Source organism: Tinamus guttatus, unplaced genomic scaffold (assembly GCF_059628265.1).
Source record: "Tinamus guttatus ecotype Peru unplaced genomic scaffold, ASM5962826v1 Tinamus_guttatus_pri_ptg001135l, whole genome shotgun sequence".
Lineage (NCBI taxonomy): Eukaryota > Metazoa > Chordata > Aves > Tinamiformes > Tinamidae > Tinamus > Tinamus guttatus.
This window is the reverse complement of record NW_028289669.1, coordinates 100,947-121,616: the sequence shown is the minus strand read 5'-3', so window position 1 is coordinate 121,616 and position 20,670 is coordinate 100,947. Positions and strand designations below refer to the sequence as shown.

Genomic DNA, 20,670 nt, shown 5'->3' with positions numbered 1-20,670 from the left:
AAAGTTTCCTTTCAAACTTTGAATTTTAGTGTGATTTTGTTTGGTTTTTAGTTTCCATAAAAGTCTGTCTGCTATATGAGTTGCTGAAATAGGCCAGGAAGTTTTTGCGATATGGCCTTCTTAACTACTCCTGTAGTACCATACTAAAACCAACATAAAAAACCAGGCTAGGGAAAGGTAAGAGAAAGTCCAGCTTTACACCTCAGCTCTTTCCATCTTAGAGCTCTTGTAGAAGGAAGGCTGCAGCTACAAAACTGGATAATGATCGAGTTAGCCCCAGCACTTTGCCTTTCAGGAAAAGCAGCCCAATAGAACAGCCCTGAATTCTGCTGTAATCAGTTCCTTTCCCTGGGCTGGTGAGTCTCAAAAGAATAAATGTTCCCACCACTAATGTTAAAAAGAGAACATCATAACCTGAAGTCTTAACTGCTCTAAGCCCATTGGAAGGCTCTGCTTTCATTGCCTCACTGAAGTGAGCAAAGACTGCTCTGCTGCAAGTGATGCAGAGTTTCTCAGCTGACAGTTCAACAACTTAGCAGTTTTAGCAGTTGCTACGGAGGCATAAATTGCTACATCCTTCTAAACTAGGTATGTGCTAGTATCTGGCACTAAGAGAAAGTCACATTCTTCATTTTTTAGAGCTAGTGAAATGTGATGTCCAACATTATTTTTAATGCCATCATGACTATAAATGGTTTATGACTTTTATTTCATGATGAGTAGTTATGTAATTAACTTAATGGCAATCAAAACATCAGAATAGAAATTAACATTATTTTATGTGGGTTTTAAGTGAAATTGTACAAGTTAAGGAAGCTTCATGTTCCACAGAAGATATGACTTGGGTATGATCCATAAATAAAATCTATAAAACAAGTCAAGTTTTACAACATTAATCCTGTCTTCTATTCTGTGATCCTTTTACATTGCCTTAACACTGCTGTAGAAGACACACACATTTCACCTTGCTTATAATCCTATAGTACCTGGGTAGTATCTGCCAGGCAGTACCTGGCAATATATGTAACCCCTAACCAAAGGGGGGAAACAATGCTTTGAAACTTTTCTAGTCTTGAATATTTGGTGAAAAGGGCAAGAGCCATTACTCTTTCATGATATCAAACATTTTAAGGTCCTCTGCATCAAGTAGCCACCCCAGCATATTTATTGTCACAAGGCCAGGCAGCCAAAAAGCACACTGGACAAAAGATGCCACTGTTGGAGCGCTGGCTTTGATCTGATGCGTGAACATGTGACAGATACTCAGCTCTTAAATTAAGCATGTTATTCAGTGTTTTAAAGTTCCTCCAACCCGTTTCTCTAACATTGTGATTTGCTGACAACAAGAGCTCTTCAAGTTTCTGGAAACCCCCACTGGTTGCAACCTTTGCTGCAAAAGTACACAGATGTCAGTGAGGATTTAAAGACACTCCAAATCCATCTGAAATATGAGCACAGATAAGATTAATCTGAGACATCATCATACATGAAAACAGAACAAACTTGTTGCTAGAAGGCTGAGAAAGCAGAACAAGAAATGGTTGGGGCTGCCCATAAACCAAAGAGAAAGAGCTCACATCCATTAAAAATAGAAATTAATTTGCTGCTGTTTCAATGTGTACAAATAGAATATTAATTTATTCCAAAGTAACATCTTCCCTGTGTGAAAATGCTGTTTCATACACTTGATGTTCTGTTCTAACTCACCTATTTCCAACAGGCTTTCATCATTCAGCATAGGGGAAAATAAGAAGCATCTGAGATGCAGCAGACATAGACGCTGCTAGACAATGAGTTTGGCTGCAGACTTTATCCCTTTCCCTGAGGGAAGGATGAGCCTCTCCAGGTTGAAGAGAAAACCTAAATTATAAGATGCAGAAAGAGCAAGATTTTTTTTTCCCATTAAGATTAAACAAGAAGCCATATTCCTAAATCTCTGGCGATGTTGGATAGCAACAGCAGCAGGGTCAAGGAGGAGGCTAGCAACGCTGTTACAGTGAGCATCCTTTCAGCAGTTCCCTGCCACCACTGTAGCAAGGGTGGATTCATTCTTTAATCTTATAGTTGAAAAGGTCAAAGCAGAAAAGGCAGGATTATTTCTCCAGAAAGACTGAGAGGTCTTGTGAGCCTCCAAAAAATGAGAGAGATCTTTTACGGCGCCTTCCATGCTGCTAACTCAAAGGACAAACGGGTAGGGGGGACAACAGAAAATCAGGGTAACCTCCTCTTCCCAAAATGTATGCCCTCAGTCTATACCCGTTCCCTGTAGACATGGCTTTGTAGGGAGATGATTTTTTTTTTTTCAGAGGTGCTGAATGCCTGATTCCACGGCTTCAGACAGCTGTCCATCTCACTCAACTCATGTGCCTCAGGAGGACATGGATGCACGTCCTTCAATTAAGTCCTTCATCACAAACTATGTTTTGCAACACCCGATTTTATATCTTATTTCCAGCTATTGGCCAGTATCTCCAGTTGTGCTTAAGCTACTGAAGTCACCTAACCAACCAGATTTCCAAAAGCATATGAAACAAAATAATTTTGTCAATGCAACAAATGAGAGCAACAGCAAATGAAGATATATACAGACCAAATGTTTCAGAAGCTTCCTTGACAACAAAATATTGACTGCTAAGGTCCAACACTTCGAGATGCACAAAACTGGGCAGAGCAACTGCTAGGAGAATAGGAAAAAAAAAGTCTGTATTATCATGCTTGCAACTTACATTTATGAGTTTCTTTAAGCTACTAAGATTTAACAAATTAGGTTTTTATATTAAATAGTTGTCCTACCTAAAGAAAGCAAGTGTTGATCTCTCAAAAATGACCCAGTTAGCTTGATTTCTGTTAATTTCTTGCATGAAGAAATTGCAGACGGAAGGGATTCAGAATCAAAGCAGCCAGCGTAGTTCAGATGAAACACAGAGAGGTCTTGGAAGCTCTCAATAAATTCAACTATAAAACAAAGTGTAGTAACACTGAAGATTCATTGTACAGTGAAAAAGAAAATCAAAAAAAGAAGAAAAAGAAATTAAGAAGGCTCTACTACGTCCACCTTGTACTGTACTACAGAAGTATGCATCTTCTATCCCCACAGAGAGAGAAAGATACAAAGAAAAATGGAAGCATTAAATTATCACTCAGAAGAGCAATCAGAATCTTGTTTTATACAAGTGGTGATTTTTAAACAAATCAGATTGCCTGTGTTTTATAACTTGAATCATTATGAATTGTTCTGGCCTTAAACTATAAGCAAACTTTCTATAGATTTGTTTCCGTTTTCTTTCACATACAAAAATACTCTATAATTTTTCAGCATTTACTATGACTAAAACACCTTTAACAATTTTTCTACAGTTATTAGGTATGGTGTAAAGTGCTACCCATTGGCCAGATGTTGAACGTTCAGCTCTCAATGGTGCTGGTTTGTACTATACGTAGATTTTCCAATACAGATGGATAATTATTATAACAACACAAAAAAAAAATAGTTATCTAGGGGCTTTGGACTAAGAAATTAGTTTCTTCCTGGAATAAGACAGCTGAAACTGGTGTCAAGACTTGCTTACTCACCTGGCTCCTATGCCCATGATCTGGACCGAGTTCCCAAATGTGCTCTTCCCCCCAAAGTACAGCAGACTGTGATCAACCAAGAGGGACGAATATTCACTAATTCTAATGCAATACAGAACTTAAAGTTTTAAAGCGCACCTTACCTAATTTTTAAACTTCACCTCATCGATCAACAATTTCTTTATGTTACGGAGATTTTTAAAGCCATTAGGTATTGTATCAAATATACTGCAGTTTTCATATTGGAGCACTGACAGTTCCTCCAGGCAGATAAATTTGTCTAAATTTGAAAAAAGCAATTCTGCAAAGAAATCAAACATAAAATGAAACCAGCTTGATCAGTTTAATCCATTTGTTCTTCTGACAATTTGCCAAGCTTTTTGTAGCTGCACCAAACTTACCAGCTGCTACAGAAATAAGTTTCTTCCTCTTCTAGATTTGCTCTACAGGAACTTTCCTAAATTAAAAATAAATCCAGTTATAGCCCCTTAAAATAGTTATTCAGTTTGCTTAGGTACCAGCAAGCACCAGCAGCTACAAAAGCAATTTGCAACAGGGGCAGTAACAGCTCTTTATTTTCCAACATGTCCCTGTCTCACACAGACACTAGCAGAAGCCTTTTTCTCCTCCCAGAAGCAGGACTACAGCCAGAATGTCTTCACCTGTAGACACAAAGGCCATCTGCATCTTCTGCAACACCCACTTGCTGTGACCTTGACTGCCAGCATCTCCCACACCAGGGTTTAGCTGCCAGTCTAGCAAAGAAGCAAGGTCTAGCTCTGATAATGACACAGCTGCGTAACCTTCACTCAGCTTGCTGGGAGAAAGCTGTGAGAAAGTCTGTAGAGAGCCAAGAAAAGCAACATTACAGCCAGAGGAAGCACTGGTGACACGGAGTTGTTTCATAGCTCAAGGATTCTGACAGTTGTCTGCCCAGCAAAGACACTCTGCTTGCCTCATCAGGCTGGCGAGTGTGCTGATGCTAACTGTTAATTAGCCTAATAGCTCATTACATCCTATCTTTCACATGCGTTAGCCAATATATAACTGTTTTGTACTTGTAAATTGTAGACATCCTGTTCATAGAGCCTCCTTGTACCCATCTAAAGATACCTGACAAATCAACCCAAAAGAGGAGCTATAAACTCCTACAATATAACTTCTTATCCTTTAGCTTCCTGTAGTCCTAAAATGTTACTGCAACCCTGTGTAACACAAAACCTTGTCCTAACCCAAATCTGAGCACCATATATCCCATTCCTCATAATAAGAATAGTCTGCAAAGTTAACAGGGATGGAGCTAAATGTTATTAAGTCTTTTTTTCCTCCCAAGAGGAAGACATCGCCAAAATGAAATCAGCTCAGCGGACAACACGACAAAAATAGCACAACTTGCGTCAGCTTCAAAAACAGAGAGACCGACCTTTACTTTGGATTACTGTGTAGACTCTACTACAGAGACTGCTGAGATTCACTGTCACCAGAACTATTATTTATAAATTGCAAAGTATGAGACTGTTTGACTGACAGCAAATAGTGCAGACAGACTTGTGAAAACCTGCACAGACTGTGATGCTGACTGGCTCTTTGGTTGCTCTTCCAGGAACTTTTCGAGTATTTCTGAGCAGTTGGAGCTGAAATGAAATTTTAAAAAGATGCGGTGGTTAGTACAATGCACTACATTTGCTTACGGTGAACAGAAAGTTGAACTATTTCACAAATTTCTACCATATTTTAGTGTTTAAAAATAAATTTAAATGAACAAAAAGCATGTTCACCAGGCCACAATGTCCTATGCATTAAAAAAACAGTAGCTATTTATATGCTATAGTAATACTAAAATAAAAAAGCAAAAGTTTTCATTGCAGAGCAGGAAATTTTCTTAAGACAACATGCCACTCACTTGGGGAGCCATTTTGCATGTTCTTCCATTGGATCGTCACCTTCTTCCCATTGCTCTAAGCACCCTGCCCAATTGTAACACTGCACCCAATCACCTTCTCCTGCAATGAATACATGATGTATCAGAAACGATCACATACAGCATTTTGTCCTCATTCACATGCCAGCAGTGTAACAACCACAACAAAGCTTTTCATCAGTTTACACCGATAGCCTCCGTCTACTAATAGAATTAGTAGCTTCTTAAAGCAAGAATAATACAAAAATAAATGAAGGAAAAAAAATCTCAGATTCAGAGTGTCCATAGGACAGGCGAGACACCTAACATGCCTTTTGTTTATTTTTTTTTCCCAGAATTAGAATGATGTAGCCCCTTCCCTTCTAGTTCCAAAAGAAAAACAAACAAAGAAAGCCTATGCAGAAAACAGTGGAGGTCTCTGGTATTTCTTTCAGATGGTGACTAATTATAGAATAACCCTGAGGTTTCACTGCTTTGCACTGACACTAGTGAGGCTGCCACTGGTTCTACATGTGAAACTACTGAAAGAGGCTTTTCCTCTTTTGCTTCTGAGAGAAGCATGAAGAAGAGGCAGAAGCCCTGGGGATGTGTGAGACACCTGAAGGAACCCACAGGCACAGGTCCTGCAAGCCGAGCTCCTGGCTACCTGCAAGAACCGTGCCAAGTCCTTCCTTCCCTCTGTTTACAGGGGTAATCAAGTCTGCTGCACATTTCCCCCATTATTCCATAATGGCAATCTTACAATTAGAAGTCATCACCTAATTCACAAGTTAAAAATCATTTGCTGCCAGTTCATACTGATACCCTCTTCTGGCATTATTATCCTTTAGGTTGTGGCACCAGATAAGTATAAAAAATTAATGTTGCCCCTTTTCTAAAAATATACCCTACTTTCAATTCTTCAGTTTGGCTTCCATCTGAGAAGTGGTCATTGCATTTCCTTTTCCTTCCTTCTGCTTTTGCAGGAGTCATTTTGATTTTGCAACTGTGTTACTCTCCCTGTTGAAAATTAACATAAGATTTTAGATACCAGGGCTACCTTGAACCTGCATCCCATCTGCACTGGAAGGCAAGTCTTCTACTTATTCCGTGTTTGTATAGCTAATAAACTTGGTAAAAACCCGTATAGAAAAATCCAGCTTTGGCAAGAGTGGTGGCTTTGACACACGCTTCTACTGGCCAAGTTTTAAAAGAATCCAGTAGAACTCCCTCATCATTAAAGATGTTGAAGCCTTTAAAGCAGGATAGAACCAGTTTACAAATATATCTGACAAGCTCACAGCAAAGCAAAATCATTACAAGAATGTATCTTACAGAGAACTATGAATGTATATTATTATTTTATAGCACAGATAAGAATCTTTGCTTTTCTTTCAAGCGTTTCAGGTTTTACTTATTTGTTCTCTCTCTCGGTTTTCATTTTTAATGGTCATCTGTAGTAAAAAAAAATACAATGGCAATGTTTTCTAAAGAAAAGAAATAGTCAGTACATTCTACTTTTATACCTGTTCCAGTAGATGAAATCTCATTGATAAATGAAGCAGCAAAATCCTTTCCCTGCAGTTTTTTTTAAATGCTTATTTTTAATTGCATATTCTATTTTAATTTCACTCTTCAACTATACAAAAGTTATAATTATTTAAAAAAACACCTCAAAGACAAAACAAACAAACAAACAAAAAACCTTATTGCTGAGAGAGAGAGAGAAAAAAAAAAGAAATCTCAAAACTAATCAAACTTTTTATACATGAAAAAGTATCTCTAGAATAGTCGGTCACTTACTCGGGGAACCATTTTGCATGTTCTCTCCAGGGAACATCATCATCTTCCCAATTTCCCAGACATCCACCACAAGCAAAACACTGCACTATATCTTTCTCACCTGCCTGTGGAGAGTTCCATTTCTCAAAGATTATCATATCCTTTTGCAGGTTTTACATGAGCCACATGATCATACATACACCATGGAATATCATCAGTTCAAACTTCATTGCTAGGAAAAGCCCAGCATGTAGAAACTAGCCTGGGGTTCTGCAAATACTAGGAGGAACTATCATGTTTCCCCTTCTTACTCTTTCCAAGGTATCTGCTTACTATTGTTGGGTCCGGTAACCGAATTGACAGGGAGAGAGGCAACCACCATAGATATATATTGTCTTTTATTAATAGAAGAAAGATAATAAGTATTACCAGCTAGCTGGGGTCCGGGCTTTCCCACGCAGGGGTCACACCACGGACCCCGACCACTTCGGGCGCCCCTCTTTTATACCATTCTTACCCAAGAGTGTTCCCCCTCCCGTTTTCCTGTTTTGCATTCTTGTTAATGTTATCTATTTTGCTGACTTAAAACATCTGGATAAGCAGTCCTTCTATCATCCTGATTGAGAGCAGGGCATCCTAACCCCGCCACCTATCAAGGGTCCAGACCCTGCCATGAGCAGGACATCCGGACTCCGCCAGTTATCATGGGTCCTTGTACTCTAAGACTCAGCATATTCTACATTAGCTATTTAACCCCTACATTCCCCCCTTTTTCTTTTGCTAATATCAAGAGAATCCTTTCTCGATCCTTCTCAGTTTGTCGCATGAACGTTATGTGCATAGAATTAACTCGATTTGTAGCTTTTTCCATTACCCCCATTACACATTTCCACATTATACAGATACACAGTAACAGTAATAACAGAATTACAAATACGCGTAATCCTTCTTTTATCAGTCCTGATATCCACCCAGGTAACCCTCCAAACAATGACTCTAGCCATCCGTCCATCAGTCCTTCTTCCCGTGTTATCTTCTGAGTGTGTTCCTTGAGCCAGCACAATTGTTGAATCGATTGGCTATGGTCGGACAGGTTAAAACAACATAGTCCTTCAAACTCTTCACATCCCTGTCCATGCGCAAGGAGCAAGAAGTCTATAGCCGCTCTGTCCTGTAGTAATGTTCTGATCAAACAGGATCGAACGCAGGCTGTTCTGATTGAGCAGGAGTTGTTCCAATACTTCGGTTGTCACATTTGCTTGCTTCTCACTCCAACAGGAGTAAATCTGTACTCTTATGTACCTGTCCTGATGGATCCCCCCCATATGCTCCTAAGGGTAATCCCACAGGGAACTGTTGTTGTAACCCGTCGACTGTCCCCTTTATCCCACAGAATGTCCCGTTTGCATATATGAGACTGCTACCACCTGGGCTGTTTCTTGCTTAGTGGGAAAGACCTCCACCCACCCTGAAAAGTTGTCTACTAATACCAACAGATATCTATATCCGTATTTACCTGGTTTTATTTCCGTAAAATCTACTTCCCAATGCCTTCCAGGTTCACCACCCCTTTCCCTTATACCTTCATGTACCTTTCTGACCCTCGATGGCTTCATTTCCTGACATGCTTGACACTCTTCTATTATCCCTCTTAATATTTTCCTCTGATCTTGGAATCTCAACCCAAACTTTTCTATTAACAGTCCCATTTTTCTTTCCCCCAAGTGTGTGGTACTGTGTAACTGTTGCGCCATCTTCTGTCCCAACCGCTTAGGAATTAACATTCTTCCTTCTGTATCGTAATGTCCTTCTCCTGCACTTTGCTTTTCTGCAACCTTTTGAATCCACTCCCTCTCCTCCGGGGTGTATTCATCCTCTCCAATTTCCTCTTCTTCTCTTAAAGTGTTGTGAGTCAGGGCTAGTACCCTTTGTATTTGTCCTTCTAACGCAGCTCGCCGGGCTGCAATATCTGCAGCTGCATTTCCTTTGCTTATCGTATCGGTTTTTCTTCTGATGTCCTAAGGTATGCACAATTGCCACTGCTTTTGGTTTCTGCAAAGCTGACAGCAAGTGCAAAACCTCTTCTTTGTTTCGGATTTCTTTTCCTGCAGAGGTAAGAAATCCTCTTTCTCTATATATAGCTCCGTGTATATGCATTGTCCCATATGCGTAGCAACTATCTGTATAAATCATCACTCGCTCTCCTTCTGCCATTTCTAATGCCTTAGCCAAGGCTATCAGTTCCGCTCTCTGAGCTGAAGTGCCGTCTGGTAAACGCTGGCTCCAAACTATTTCTCTGTTCTGATTTACCACTGCAGCTCCCGCCCTTCTTTTTCCTTGCTCGACCAAGCTACTTCCATCTGTAAACCACACTTTTCCTCCTTGCATCGGCTCATCCTTTAAATCTTCCCACACTGTCGCAGTTTCAGCTAACACCTCCTGACAATTATGCACAGGTGTTTCATATTCTGGGTTAGGTAGGAGGGTGGCTGGATTTAAAGTCGTTGGGGACGTATACATAATTCTTCCTGGGTTTAAAAGTAAGTCAGCCTAGCATTTGTTATCCATCTTTCAGGCGGTTGTTTGAGTAATGCCTCTACGTAATGGGGAGCTGTTACATACAGTTTTTGCCCAAACGTGAGTTTGTCTGCGTCCTTAACCATCATTGCCACGGCTGCAATGATTTTAAGGCACGAGGGCCACCCTGCGGCGACTGGGTCTAATTTCTTTGATAAGTACGCCACTATCCTTTTCCAAGGTCCTTGCTTCTGAGTTAGCACTCCCTTAGCAATTCCCGCTCTTTCGCTCACATATAAATGGAAATCCTTGGCTGGGTCCGGGAGTGCAAGTGCAGGGGCCTCTAGCAGGGCTAATCTCAGTTCCTCAAAAGATTTTCCCATAGCGTCTGTCCACTGCCAGTCCGGTTTCTCTCGACTCGCCTCATACAGAGGTTTCGCTTTTTCTGCAAACCCAGGTATCCACAAACGGCAGTATCCTACTGTCCCCAAGAATTCTCGAACCTCCCTTGGAGATCTGGGCTCCTGAATCCGAAGAACAGTCTCTTTCATGGCATCAGTTAGCCATCTCCTACCATCTTGTATCTTATATCCCAGATATGTTACTTCAGGACTACATAGCTGAGCTTTCTTAGCACTCGGTAGCCTAGTTTATTCAATTCTTGCAACAACTTCCTCGTACCTTCCTCGCACTCCTCTTTCGTTCTTGCTGCTCTAGCAGCAGATCATCCACATACTGAAGCAATTTCACACTAGGATTCTGTCTCCTGAATTCACTCAGATCTTCCTGCAGTATTTCATTAAATAAAGTCGGCGAATTTTTGAACCCTTGTGGTAATCGGGTCCAAGTTAACTGACCCTTGTATCCGCTCTCGGGATCTTCCCATTCAAAAGCAAACATTTCCTGGCTCTGTTTTGTCAGGGGGATGGTAAAGAAAGCATCCTTTAAGTCTAAAACTGTATACCATCCCATATCTGGTGGCATCGTACTTAACAGTGTATGGATTTGGGACTGTAGGATGCACATCCTCTGTTGCAGCTTGGAGCGGGTCAGGAATGCCAGACATCAACTTCATAGAAGCTGGAACTGACTTCGTTTATTAGCTTTTCATGCAGTACATTTATATGATTCTAACAGTTAGTGATGTAATTACACAGGCTCCTAATTGGTAGACAATGATCTAACTCAGACCCTTACAGCCCCCCTTACTTGTTTAGCTCATCCTTTTAGTTCAACAGCTCTTTTATTCCCTCTGACCTTGGTCTACTTCCTTATCTCCTAGTTAGCAGTCCCTTTGTTCTTTCACTGAAACCTGAAGGCTGGAATTGAGCAGGCCTGCTAGGCAGCCATGTCCGCGGCTCTCTAACCATTCCTCTACAATTCCCCCTTTTTCTTTAGATTAGGTGACCCCGGGAAGCAAGCCAGCCTTGAGGTGTCAGATTCGGATTGCGTGAAAAAGCAGTTAACAAACGTGACATTAAAGCGCGCAAACAGGTACAACCAATCATTAAGCTAATTACAAGCAACAGTCCCCATAGTAACAACATTAACAGCGATTTCATCAACGATTTTATCCATCCCCCAATTCCTAACCAGTCCGTTAGTCCGTCTAGACCGAAAAATCCCGCATCCTTTGTTACTTTCTCCGTATGCTTGGTCAAGTCGTGGAGTTGTCCATGTATCGCCGAGTTGTCGAGTGATCTTGCAAGTCCATGCAGCACATTCCGTCGAAGTTCTGACACCCATGTCCGTGAGCAAGAAGCAGGAAATCAACAGAGGCACAGTTTTGCAGTACAGCGTGTTGTACCTGGGTTAAATCATCTGACAACTCACTAAGCACAGTACTGGTTGCATTCGCTTGTTTCAAGGCCTAGCAGGCAAGGAGCTCAATATTTCAGTGTGCCCGCGTGGCTGATACCCCAGGGACGAAGACCCCCAAGTGCTCCAGAGATCAACGCTATCCTCACATTCTGAGCTAAAAGAGTTCGCTGCTCTTTTTGATCGTCTTAACAGGGTCTTGCTGTTCCCCGGAGGGCCGTGTGGCCAAATCATACCAAGGCGACCAAATGTGCAAGGCCCACCCATAGGCTGGGACGGAATGCCAGCCCAAGCTCGGTTCCCACATATCAAAAACCACCCGGTGGGAAGCTTCCTAGGCCGGATAGTTCCCGTATTGTGGGTAACATTTCTGTTACACCATTCCTTTTCCCCTCTTGCCTCCTCAAGGGTTTTTGCATACTCAACTTTGAGACCTTCCAGTTCAGCCTCGTATCTACTGTTCTCATTTTCCATTTTCTTCAGTCTGTTTCTCTCCCCTTCTAGTTGAGCCTGGAGACGAGCATTTTCTTGCCTTAAAAGACTATTCTGGGATTCAGTAGAAGACATCTGAACTTTAGTAGAAAGAAGTTCTTCTGTTGCAGCCCATTCTCTTTCGGCAGCTGCTGCCAAAAGGGCTTGAGATTCACCAAGTCTGTTGGAAAGATTCTTTTCCAATTTTTCCCACAAGGAGGTTTGCGCTCCCAGCATGGCTTGCAAATTTTCTATCTGCCGAAGCAGTGGCCGTGTAGCAGATGTAACACTTTGGCTCGGTTCTTGGTTCCGACTCTCCTCTTCTTGCAGTCTCTGTTGTAGTTCACTGATTCCTTGCCGTAAGTAGTCCTCTCTTCTTGCTGCCTGTTGTTCTGCACGTTGCAGCGCTAGCCGCAGGTCTGCCACCTGAATCGCCAAAGCTTCTTGTTGCTGCCGTGCCTCATCCTGGGCCTTCTCCAAAGCTAAACCAAGTTCTTCCTTTGCCTTCATTTCCCGACTTAGGGCTGCCTCTTGTGCCTCACTGTCCTTTGTGGCATTAGCTTTATGAAGATCTGCAAGTTCCTTGTAAGCACTGTCAAGTGCTGCCTGGACACTTCTGTTCCTTTCTTCAAGATCTTCCACCTCTGCCTGGAGCTTATTAAGATCCTTTTCTTGTCACTCTACAACACTGTTCAGTTGTTTAAAGGAATACCTGACACCAGTGCATCAAATTGGTCTGCTGTCCCACAAAACCAACAACTCTTAATTTGGGTATAATTAACAATATGCCCAAGAAGCATAACATATCCATTAGTGTTAAAAGTAGCATCAGCTTCTATAATAGCATTAAAAGTAACATTACCTCCTAACAGCCACAATATACAGCTAATAAGAACAGTAACACTTCTTCCTCCCATGTTGTTGTTCTGCAGACTCACACTTTCCACAGCTAGGGTACCGGCTGCTTGCCTGCTACATCTGGTGTATGCAAGTTTGCTTCCAGCCAAGGTTTTACCCATTTTGCTGGCACCCATCTGGTTCCAGCATCTGTAACGATACAAGCATACCCTTTTCCCCAGGTTATCAAGTCCAAAGGTCCCGTCCCTTTTCCCGTGTTCCAGTCTCTCAGTATCACCTTACACGGACCCAACTTTACTTCTGTCAGGGCTCCCTTTAGCCCAGCCCTGTGTTTGACCATCAGAGGGACTAGGCTGTCCTGGGATAATCTCAAAATTTTAAAACATATTCTGCTCTTGCCAATTTTTCTGCAGGCATAATTCCCAATTCTCCTCTTTCTCTTTTTTTTTTTCTTTTTTTTTTTTTTTTTTTTTTTTCCTTTTTTTTCCTTTTTTTCCTTTTTTTTTCTTTCATTTTTTTTTTCTTTTCTTTTTTTTTTTTTTTTTTAATAGCTGGCATTTCAGTGTTTGGTTCATACGTTCCACTATGTCAAGGTCCTCAGGATGCAATAGTATGGTGAAAAAACAATCTTTCAAATCGATTATTAAGATGTCCCAATCATTTTGAAAGGTTCTCGATTTCCATTTCTATTTATGTTTGCATAGCTTCAATTTGGTTTCCTCCCCAGAAATTGCTTGGGATTTCCATATATTAAGGAGGCCCCCGCTCCAGTAGCATTGAGGCTTTTACAATTTGTAAGGACTGTTGCAGGTCCTTCCGTGTCAGTTGCACTGGAGCTTGGCCATCGCTTCATTCTTGTTTCCCATGCTGAAGTACTTCCCTAGTCTCTTTCCAAGGATACAAGTCAGAGTACGGCTCCCAGTCCTCCACTGGTTGGGGGGGTGGGACGCCATAGTCTGAGTTATTCCTGGCTTTCCCACTTTCAAATTCTGCACTTTCCTGTTGTGCTTATTCAGTCCTCTCTGCTGATACATATATTATACAATAAAGATCTAAAGACCACACATACAAACAGCACAAACACAGTTTCCATCCAGTGGCACGACCTCACGTAGCTGTGCACTCCACTAGTGAGTTCCACTGTCTCAATTGCCTAATCCCATCCTCGTTGCCAATTAGGTTGCGAATGGGTTTGGGATTCGGCAATAATCACACAGAACAAAGTGGCTACGGCTATTCAGGTGAAAGCACGTTAAAGAAGCAAAGTATGCCTAATTACTCGTGAGGTAATACTTGTCGGCAGGACACTGAGACTGAACATTCTCTCGAGTTGGCAGATTAGAGGGTTGCTGACAGGCTCCTAACTCAGCGGGCGTCCCCGCAGAGACAACGTGGGTCTCGGTGCTAGGAGTCTCACCCCTCCTTTCTCTCTGCACTGTCTTGTTTATGCCCGGTGCATCCTGCCACGTAGGGCCAGTACGTGCCAGCAGGCAGACCAGGGGGCGGACAAACTCCGCCTTCAGTCACATAACCTTCCCTCCTGGCTGCGCGGGTGCGCTTACCAGTAAGTGGTCCCAGCCGTCAGTCCGAGGGTCCTGCCTTTCTCATCTCCCTCCCTCTCGGATGTTTTACCTTCAAATTAATTTAGAGGATGTTTGCAGTTAAGTTGGCTACAAGCCTGGTCGAGCAGCTGCCTTCAACTGCTTTCGGAGGAGTCAGCTATGAGCCTGGCTGAGCAGCCGCCTCCATGCTCCTTATCACTCAGCCTGGGCAGGCAAACATCTTCTTTCTCAAGGTCTTGGATTCTGTTTTGTACAATAGTTTTATGACTCTACGGATCATACAAATTTCCACCTTTCAACCATACCTCGTTTCGGCATCAATATACAAAGGATACAACACATAATAGAGATGAACATAGCAAACAGAAATAATAGCCCTACTAATGGTTTCTGTCCTCACTTAAAGCATTACAGTTCTTCAACCCCCACTTTAAAAGACGGATCAAATCCCCCTGCACCTCCCTCCTGGCTGTTGTCAAGCCCTCAGCAACATAAGTCTCCTTGATCTCATTCGCCTTTTCTTCCCTGGCCCCCCTTCTCCTTTTTTAAAGGTGATCTAACAAGTCCTGGACCCAGCCGGGCCGTTCTTAGGCACGACGGGGGGGGAGTCTGGGAGTGGGGGCACAGACAGTGCAGGCACCACAGGCACAGATGAGGACGCATGTGGGGGGGGTTGGCAATGGATCTCCAGACACCAGCGGTTTTTGGTGGCGTGGCGGTCCTGGTCCTGAAGTGCTTGCAAAGGCCCTTACAGGTACACTGCTCGCAGCTTCGGGAGGCTCACGATCCGGCGGTGGACCTGTGATGTCCTTTGGGCGACGGTGGGGCTCAGAACCCCCTCGCTTCAGCTTGGGTCTTTGCAAGTGTCCCTTGTCTCTAGCCCATTTATACAGCTCATACAGCTTCTTCATGCTCACTGCTGCCTCCCTCTTTGCTAATAAGTCCAGCAGCAATTGTACAGCAGCTTCTTGCTCCATTTTCGTACTCACTGCTGCTTCTCTTTTCGCCTGCAGCAGCTGTACCACAGCTTCTCGCTCTATTCTTGCACGTGCAACCTGGGTCCCGGCTTCTCGCCCCGCAACGCTGACTTTCCGTCCCGGGTCCCGGCTTCTCGCCCCCCAACGCCGTCTTTTCCGTGTGCGCAATCACGGCCGGCTTACCCGCTCCGGTCCCCTTCTTGGTCGGATCACTCGGCTGCACCTGTACGTCGTCCTCCGGAATCCCGCACCGTTGTGCCAAGTCCCTGTACCGGTCCCTGTTCGGAATCTTGTCCCTGTTCGGAATCTTGTCCCTGTTCGGGCGCCACTTGTTGCAGCTTGGAGCGGGTCAGGAATGCCAGACATCAACTTCATAGAAGCTGGAACTGACTTCGTTTATTAGCTTTTCATGCAGTACATTTATATGATTCTAACAGTTAGTGATGTAATTACACAGGCTCCTAATTGGTAGACAATGATCTAACTCAGACCCTTACAGCCCCCCTTACTTGTTTAGCTCATCCTTTTAGTTCAACAGCTCTTTTATTCCCTCTGACCTTGGTCTACTTCCTTATCTCCTAGTTAGCAGTCCCTTTGTTCTTTCACTGAAACCTGAAGGCTGGAATTGAGCAGGCCTGCTAGGCAGCCATGTCCGCGGCTCTCTAACCATTCCTCTACAATCCTCCACTCTTTTATTAACTTCTCTCAGATCTTGAACTGGCCTGAAATCTCCTCCGGGCTTCTTTACTGGCAGCAGAGGAGTATTCCATGGAGATTTGCATTTACGCAGAATGCCAGCTTCCAGTAACCTTTTAATATGCTTTGCTATTCCTTGTCGGGCTTCAGGGGTCATTGGGTACTGCTTAACCCTAATCGGGTGAGCTCCTGGTTTTAATTCCATGACCAGAGGAGTTTTCCCTTTAACCTCTCCCACCCCCGAATTCTCTGTCCATACTTCTGGGAGTTCCCTCATCCATTTTTGAGTTTCTGGTCCAATTTCTTCCTTCCTCTCTTCATACAGTCTATATTCGTCCTCTAATCTAACAGTCAGGACCTGAATCGGTTGTCCTTCCCGGTCATTGATTTTTACCCCATCGTCCTCGAAATATATCCTTACCCCCAATTTAGTTAGGAGATCCCGGCCCATTAAGGGTACCGGACTCTCCGGTATATACAAGAACGAATGCGTGATTTGTCTATTAGCTACATCTACCTTCCTTTCTGATGTCCACCGATATATCTTACTCCCATTTACCCCTCGTACTCGAGCTTTCCTTGTCGATAGTTTCCCCGCTGCTTTATTTATTACTGAGTATTCAGCCCCTGTGTCTACCAGAAATGTTACACGTTTCCCTTCCATTTCTAATTCTACCCAAGACTCGGGGAAGGGTTCCGAGTCCCGGCCCCTTCAGTCGCTATCTTCTTTTGCCACCAGTACTCTAGGTGGCCTCCTTTCTCCTTTTTCCGGGCACTCATTTTTCCAGTGTCCTTTCTTTTTGCAAATTGCACATTGATCCCTTCCTAACCGTACCTCAACTCCTCTGGGGGGTGGCGGTCCCCTTCTTTGCCTCTCTGATTTTTCTCCTGCTTCAAAAAATACTCTAGCCATTTCCCTTTGGTGTTTCCGATCTTCCTTTCTTATTCTCTCCTGTTTTTCTTCTGGAGTCTCCCTGTTGTTGTACACTTTCTCTGCTACCTTTAAAAGATCCTGTAATGTTTGGTCCCCCAACCTCTCAATCTTTTGTAATTTCCTTCTTATATCTGGTGCAGCTTGATTTACAAATGCCAAGATGACAGCTGCCCGATTCTCCTCCTTCATAGGATCTAAAGGAGTGAATTGTCTAAACGCCTCTAATATTCTCTCTAAGAAAGCGGCAGGACTTTCCTCGGCTTCCTGCCTAACAGCATTTACTTTTGCTAAGTTAGTAGGTTTACGCGCCGCCGCCCGCAACCCTGCCATTAACGTTTGCCGGTATGTTCGGAGACGCTCCCTACCTTCAGGTTGTTCAAAATCCCACGGTGGTCTTACCAATGGGAATCCTTCATCGATAAGGTTCTGCTGCTCGGTGGGTCTCCCGTCCTCTCCCGGCACCAACTTTCACGCCTCGGCCACGATCCTTTCACGCTCTTCGGTCGTAAACAGTACTTTTAAAAGCTGCTGACAGTCATCCCAGGTAGGGTTATGTGTAAACAAGATGGATTCTAATAAATCGATTAACGCCCCCGGTTTCTCGGAAAAGGAGGGGTTTTGACTTTTCCAATTATACAAATCGCTAGAAGAGAATGGCCAGTATTGATACGTACGCTGTCCCTGAGGCCCTGTTGTTTCAATTGCTCTAACTGGGAAAGCTTGAGAGGTGATCGACACACCTCCCTCGTCTCCCCTTTGGTGAGATCGAGTCCCAAACGCTGGGCCCCTACCTTCCCCTCCCTCCCTTCTTTGATCACTACTACTCACCTCCCTTCGTGCCTCGGGCGGAGGTGCGTAAGGCGGGGGGGGGGGGGGGGGAATTGTGCCCACTTTCTTCATCCAATATTTCTGGATATAAGGTCGAATCTGATAATACCGCCTTTTTCCCTTCCTTTTTCATTAAGTAAATATCAACCTTTTCGTTCTTTCCATCCCCCCCACAAAAGGTTTCAGCCATGGGAGTGGATGTAAAACCAAATCCTCCCAGGTGATTATATATGGAAATTGATCTGGGTGTCCTTCTGACCCAGGTCTCATTATTACCTCTTTTACTCTCCTTACTAATTCTAAATCTGAACTCCCTTCTCTCGGCCAGCCTACATCAAAACTTGGCCACTCACTTTTACAAAATATCTCCCATCGGTTTTTATACACTTCTACAGATAAATCATGTGCCCGATGCTTAACATATCCAAAATGATTTAACATTAATGACAAAGGGGTGGATTTCCCTTGTCCCATCGTATCAAGCTCGTCGCTTAAAACCAAAATTAATACAACTGCCAGTAAACCAGTAAGGACGATTATTAACAGAATTCGCCCCTCCCAAATCGGTCTCCCCTCGTCAAGGAGAAATGGTATTCCCAACCAACCACCTTTCCTTTTTCTGGGAGTCTGAGGGACGCCTCCCTCAGACTCCAGCCGACTATCCTTCGGTGCATCCACCTGGATTTCTGTCGGCTCACCCTCACCCCCTGAGGCCTCCCTTAACTTATTATCTTTCTCTATCTCTTTCTCCTCCCCTGCATTTGGATCCCGGACGAGCCCCCAAATGTTAGGTCCGGTAACCGAATTGACAGGGAGAGAGACAACCACCATAGATATATATTGTTTTTTATTAATAGAAGAAAGATAATAAGTATTACCAGCTAGCTGGGGTCCGGGCTTTCCCACGCAAGGGTCACACCACGGACCCCGACCACTTCGGGCGTCCCTCTTTTATACCGTTCTTACCCAAGAGTGTTCCCCCCTCCCGTTTTCCTGTTTTGCATTCTTGTTAATGTTATCTATTTTGCTGACTTAAAACATCTGGATAAGCAGCCCTTCTATCATCCTGATTGAGAGCAGGGCATCCTAACCCCGCCACCTATCAAGGGTCCAGACCCTGCCATGAGCAGGACATCCTGACCCTGCCATCTATCAAGGGTCCAGACCCTGCCATGAGCAGGACATCCGGACTCCGCCAGTTATCATGGGTCCTTGTACTCTAAGACTCAGCATATTCTACATTAGCTATTTAACCCCTACACTATCTCTGTTGGAAATTGGTCAGATTACTGCAGTCTCAACTAATATAGCCGTTCTTAGGCTTCTGTGATGTTTGGGTTTTTTTTTTTTTTTTTTGGTAAACAAACAGTCAATGTTGAAATAGAAGAATGAGAAAACAGACAAAAAAATAGGATTTATACAATTTATATAATAATAAAAAACCCATAAGGTACAAATATAGCATCCATTTCAATATTGTAATCAGACCTGCACTGTTTCATAAATTAAAACAGAAATGTTTCCAAGCATCATTTCATTACCTGTAAAGAAAAATCCAGCTCTGGCAAGCAAACCAGGCTGTGTTCCTCTGACATAGAACGGCCACCTGTCAAGGGACTGAAGTCTCCTTGTAGCTGCATATGAGCTCTGCTGGGTTTTGCTTCAAATACCAAACACATATGTCATACTTTGGGATATTACCCAGCTCTTTACCAAGAATAAATTCACGTGGGATGATTTTTTTGTGTTGTTCACATGGAGAACATCCAAGTTTAGTGGCAAATAAAACTAATCCGCAACATAAACACTGGGCACCCAGATTCAACACCTGTGTGATAAAACCCAGCAGAAGCCATTTCAGTATGAGATCAGTAAGATTTATAGGACAAGAAAGATTTTAATCTCTTGCATTCACTTCTCACGGTAGGGTTATAACCACTCTGAAGCTGATCACGGCTTTGTTGGAATTTCACCTCCATTGTTTCTGCTAACTTGTGAAAATCCATATTTAGATGGGAAAAATGAGCTTGCAATAGGGAAGGACCCAGCTTGCAATAGAGAAGGTTTCACCCTGCACAGAAACAAACACATGCAGATGCTGGAACTCTCATTCGCCCTCACCCCAAACCCCAGAATTCCCGTGTTCTGAACAGCCAGTAGACATAAACCTCAGACTAAGCACTGAAGCAGCTATGCTAATAAGAGAACTTGCATATTTAAAGGTTTTGAAACAAAAACTGCTTGCGAAAATTGCGAAAACATAAGTGTTTTATATGCAGTAAGTATATAAAATGGGGAACTGCATAAGGAGGTTACTTTTTTGCACACTTGCATTTTAAATTTTTTGAAATGTCTTCCAACTAATCGCTCAGAAATATCTTTGTTAACTTTTTACAAAAATATTCTACTCTAGAATTTAACAGATCTTTTTTAAGTGGACAATGACATAGATTATATAACAATTAGTGTATAAAATATATTTTCAGAGCTTTTCTTCCAATAATGATGAAACAAACAAATCATGTTAACATACAAACCAATTTTATCAGTTTTACATTTACAAATTTACATGTTACCCACATAAATGCACTCACAAAAAAAATAAAGCCTTTCAAACAAGAGCAGAGAAAACAAGTCACAGATGAGCCATGAATATACTAACAGTAACAAAATCATTACTACACTAGATAAAATTAAATTTGGTCCCAAGACAGCATTCATGCACATTAAAACAAGAAGAAAGGCATAGATGAA

General features: G+C 42.8%; 1 pseudogene; it reads right to left on the bottom strand.

Moving 5' to 3' along the window:
- Nucleotides 1-1,102: 1,102 nt before the first annotated feature.
- On the bottom strand, nt 1,103-20,221 carry LOC148590730 (uncharacterized; annotated as a pseudogene).
- Between the last annotated feature and the right edge of the window lie 449 nt (nt 20,222-20,670).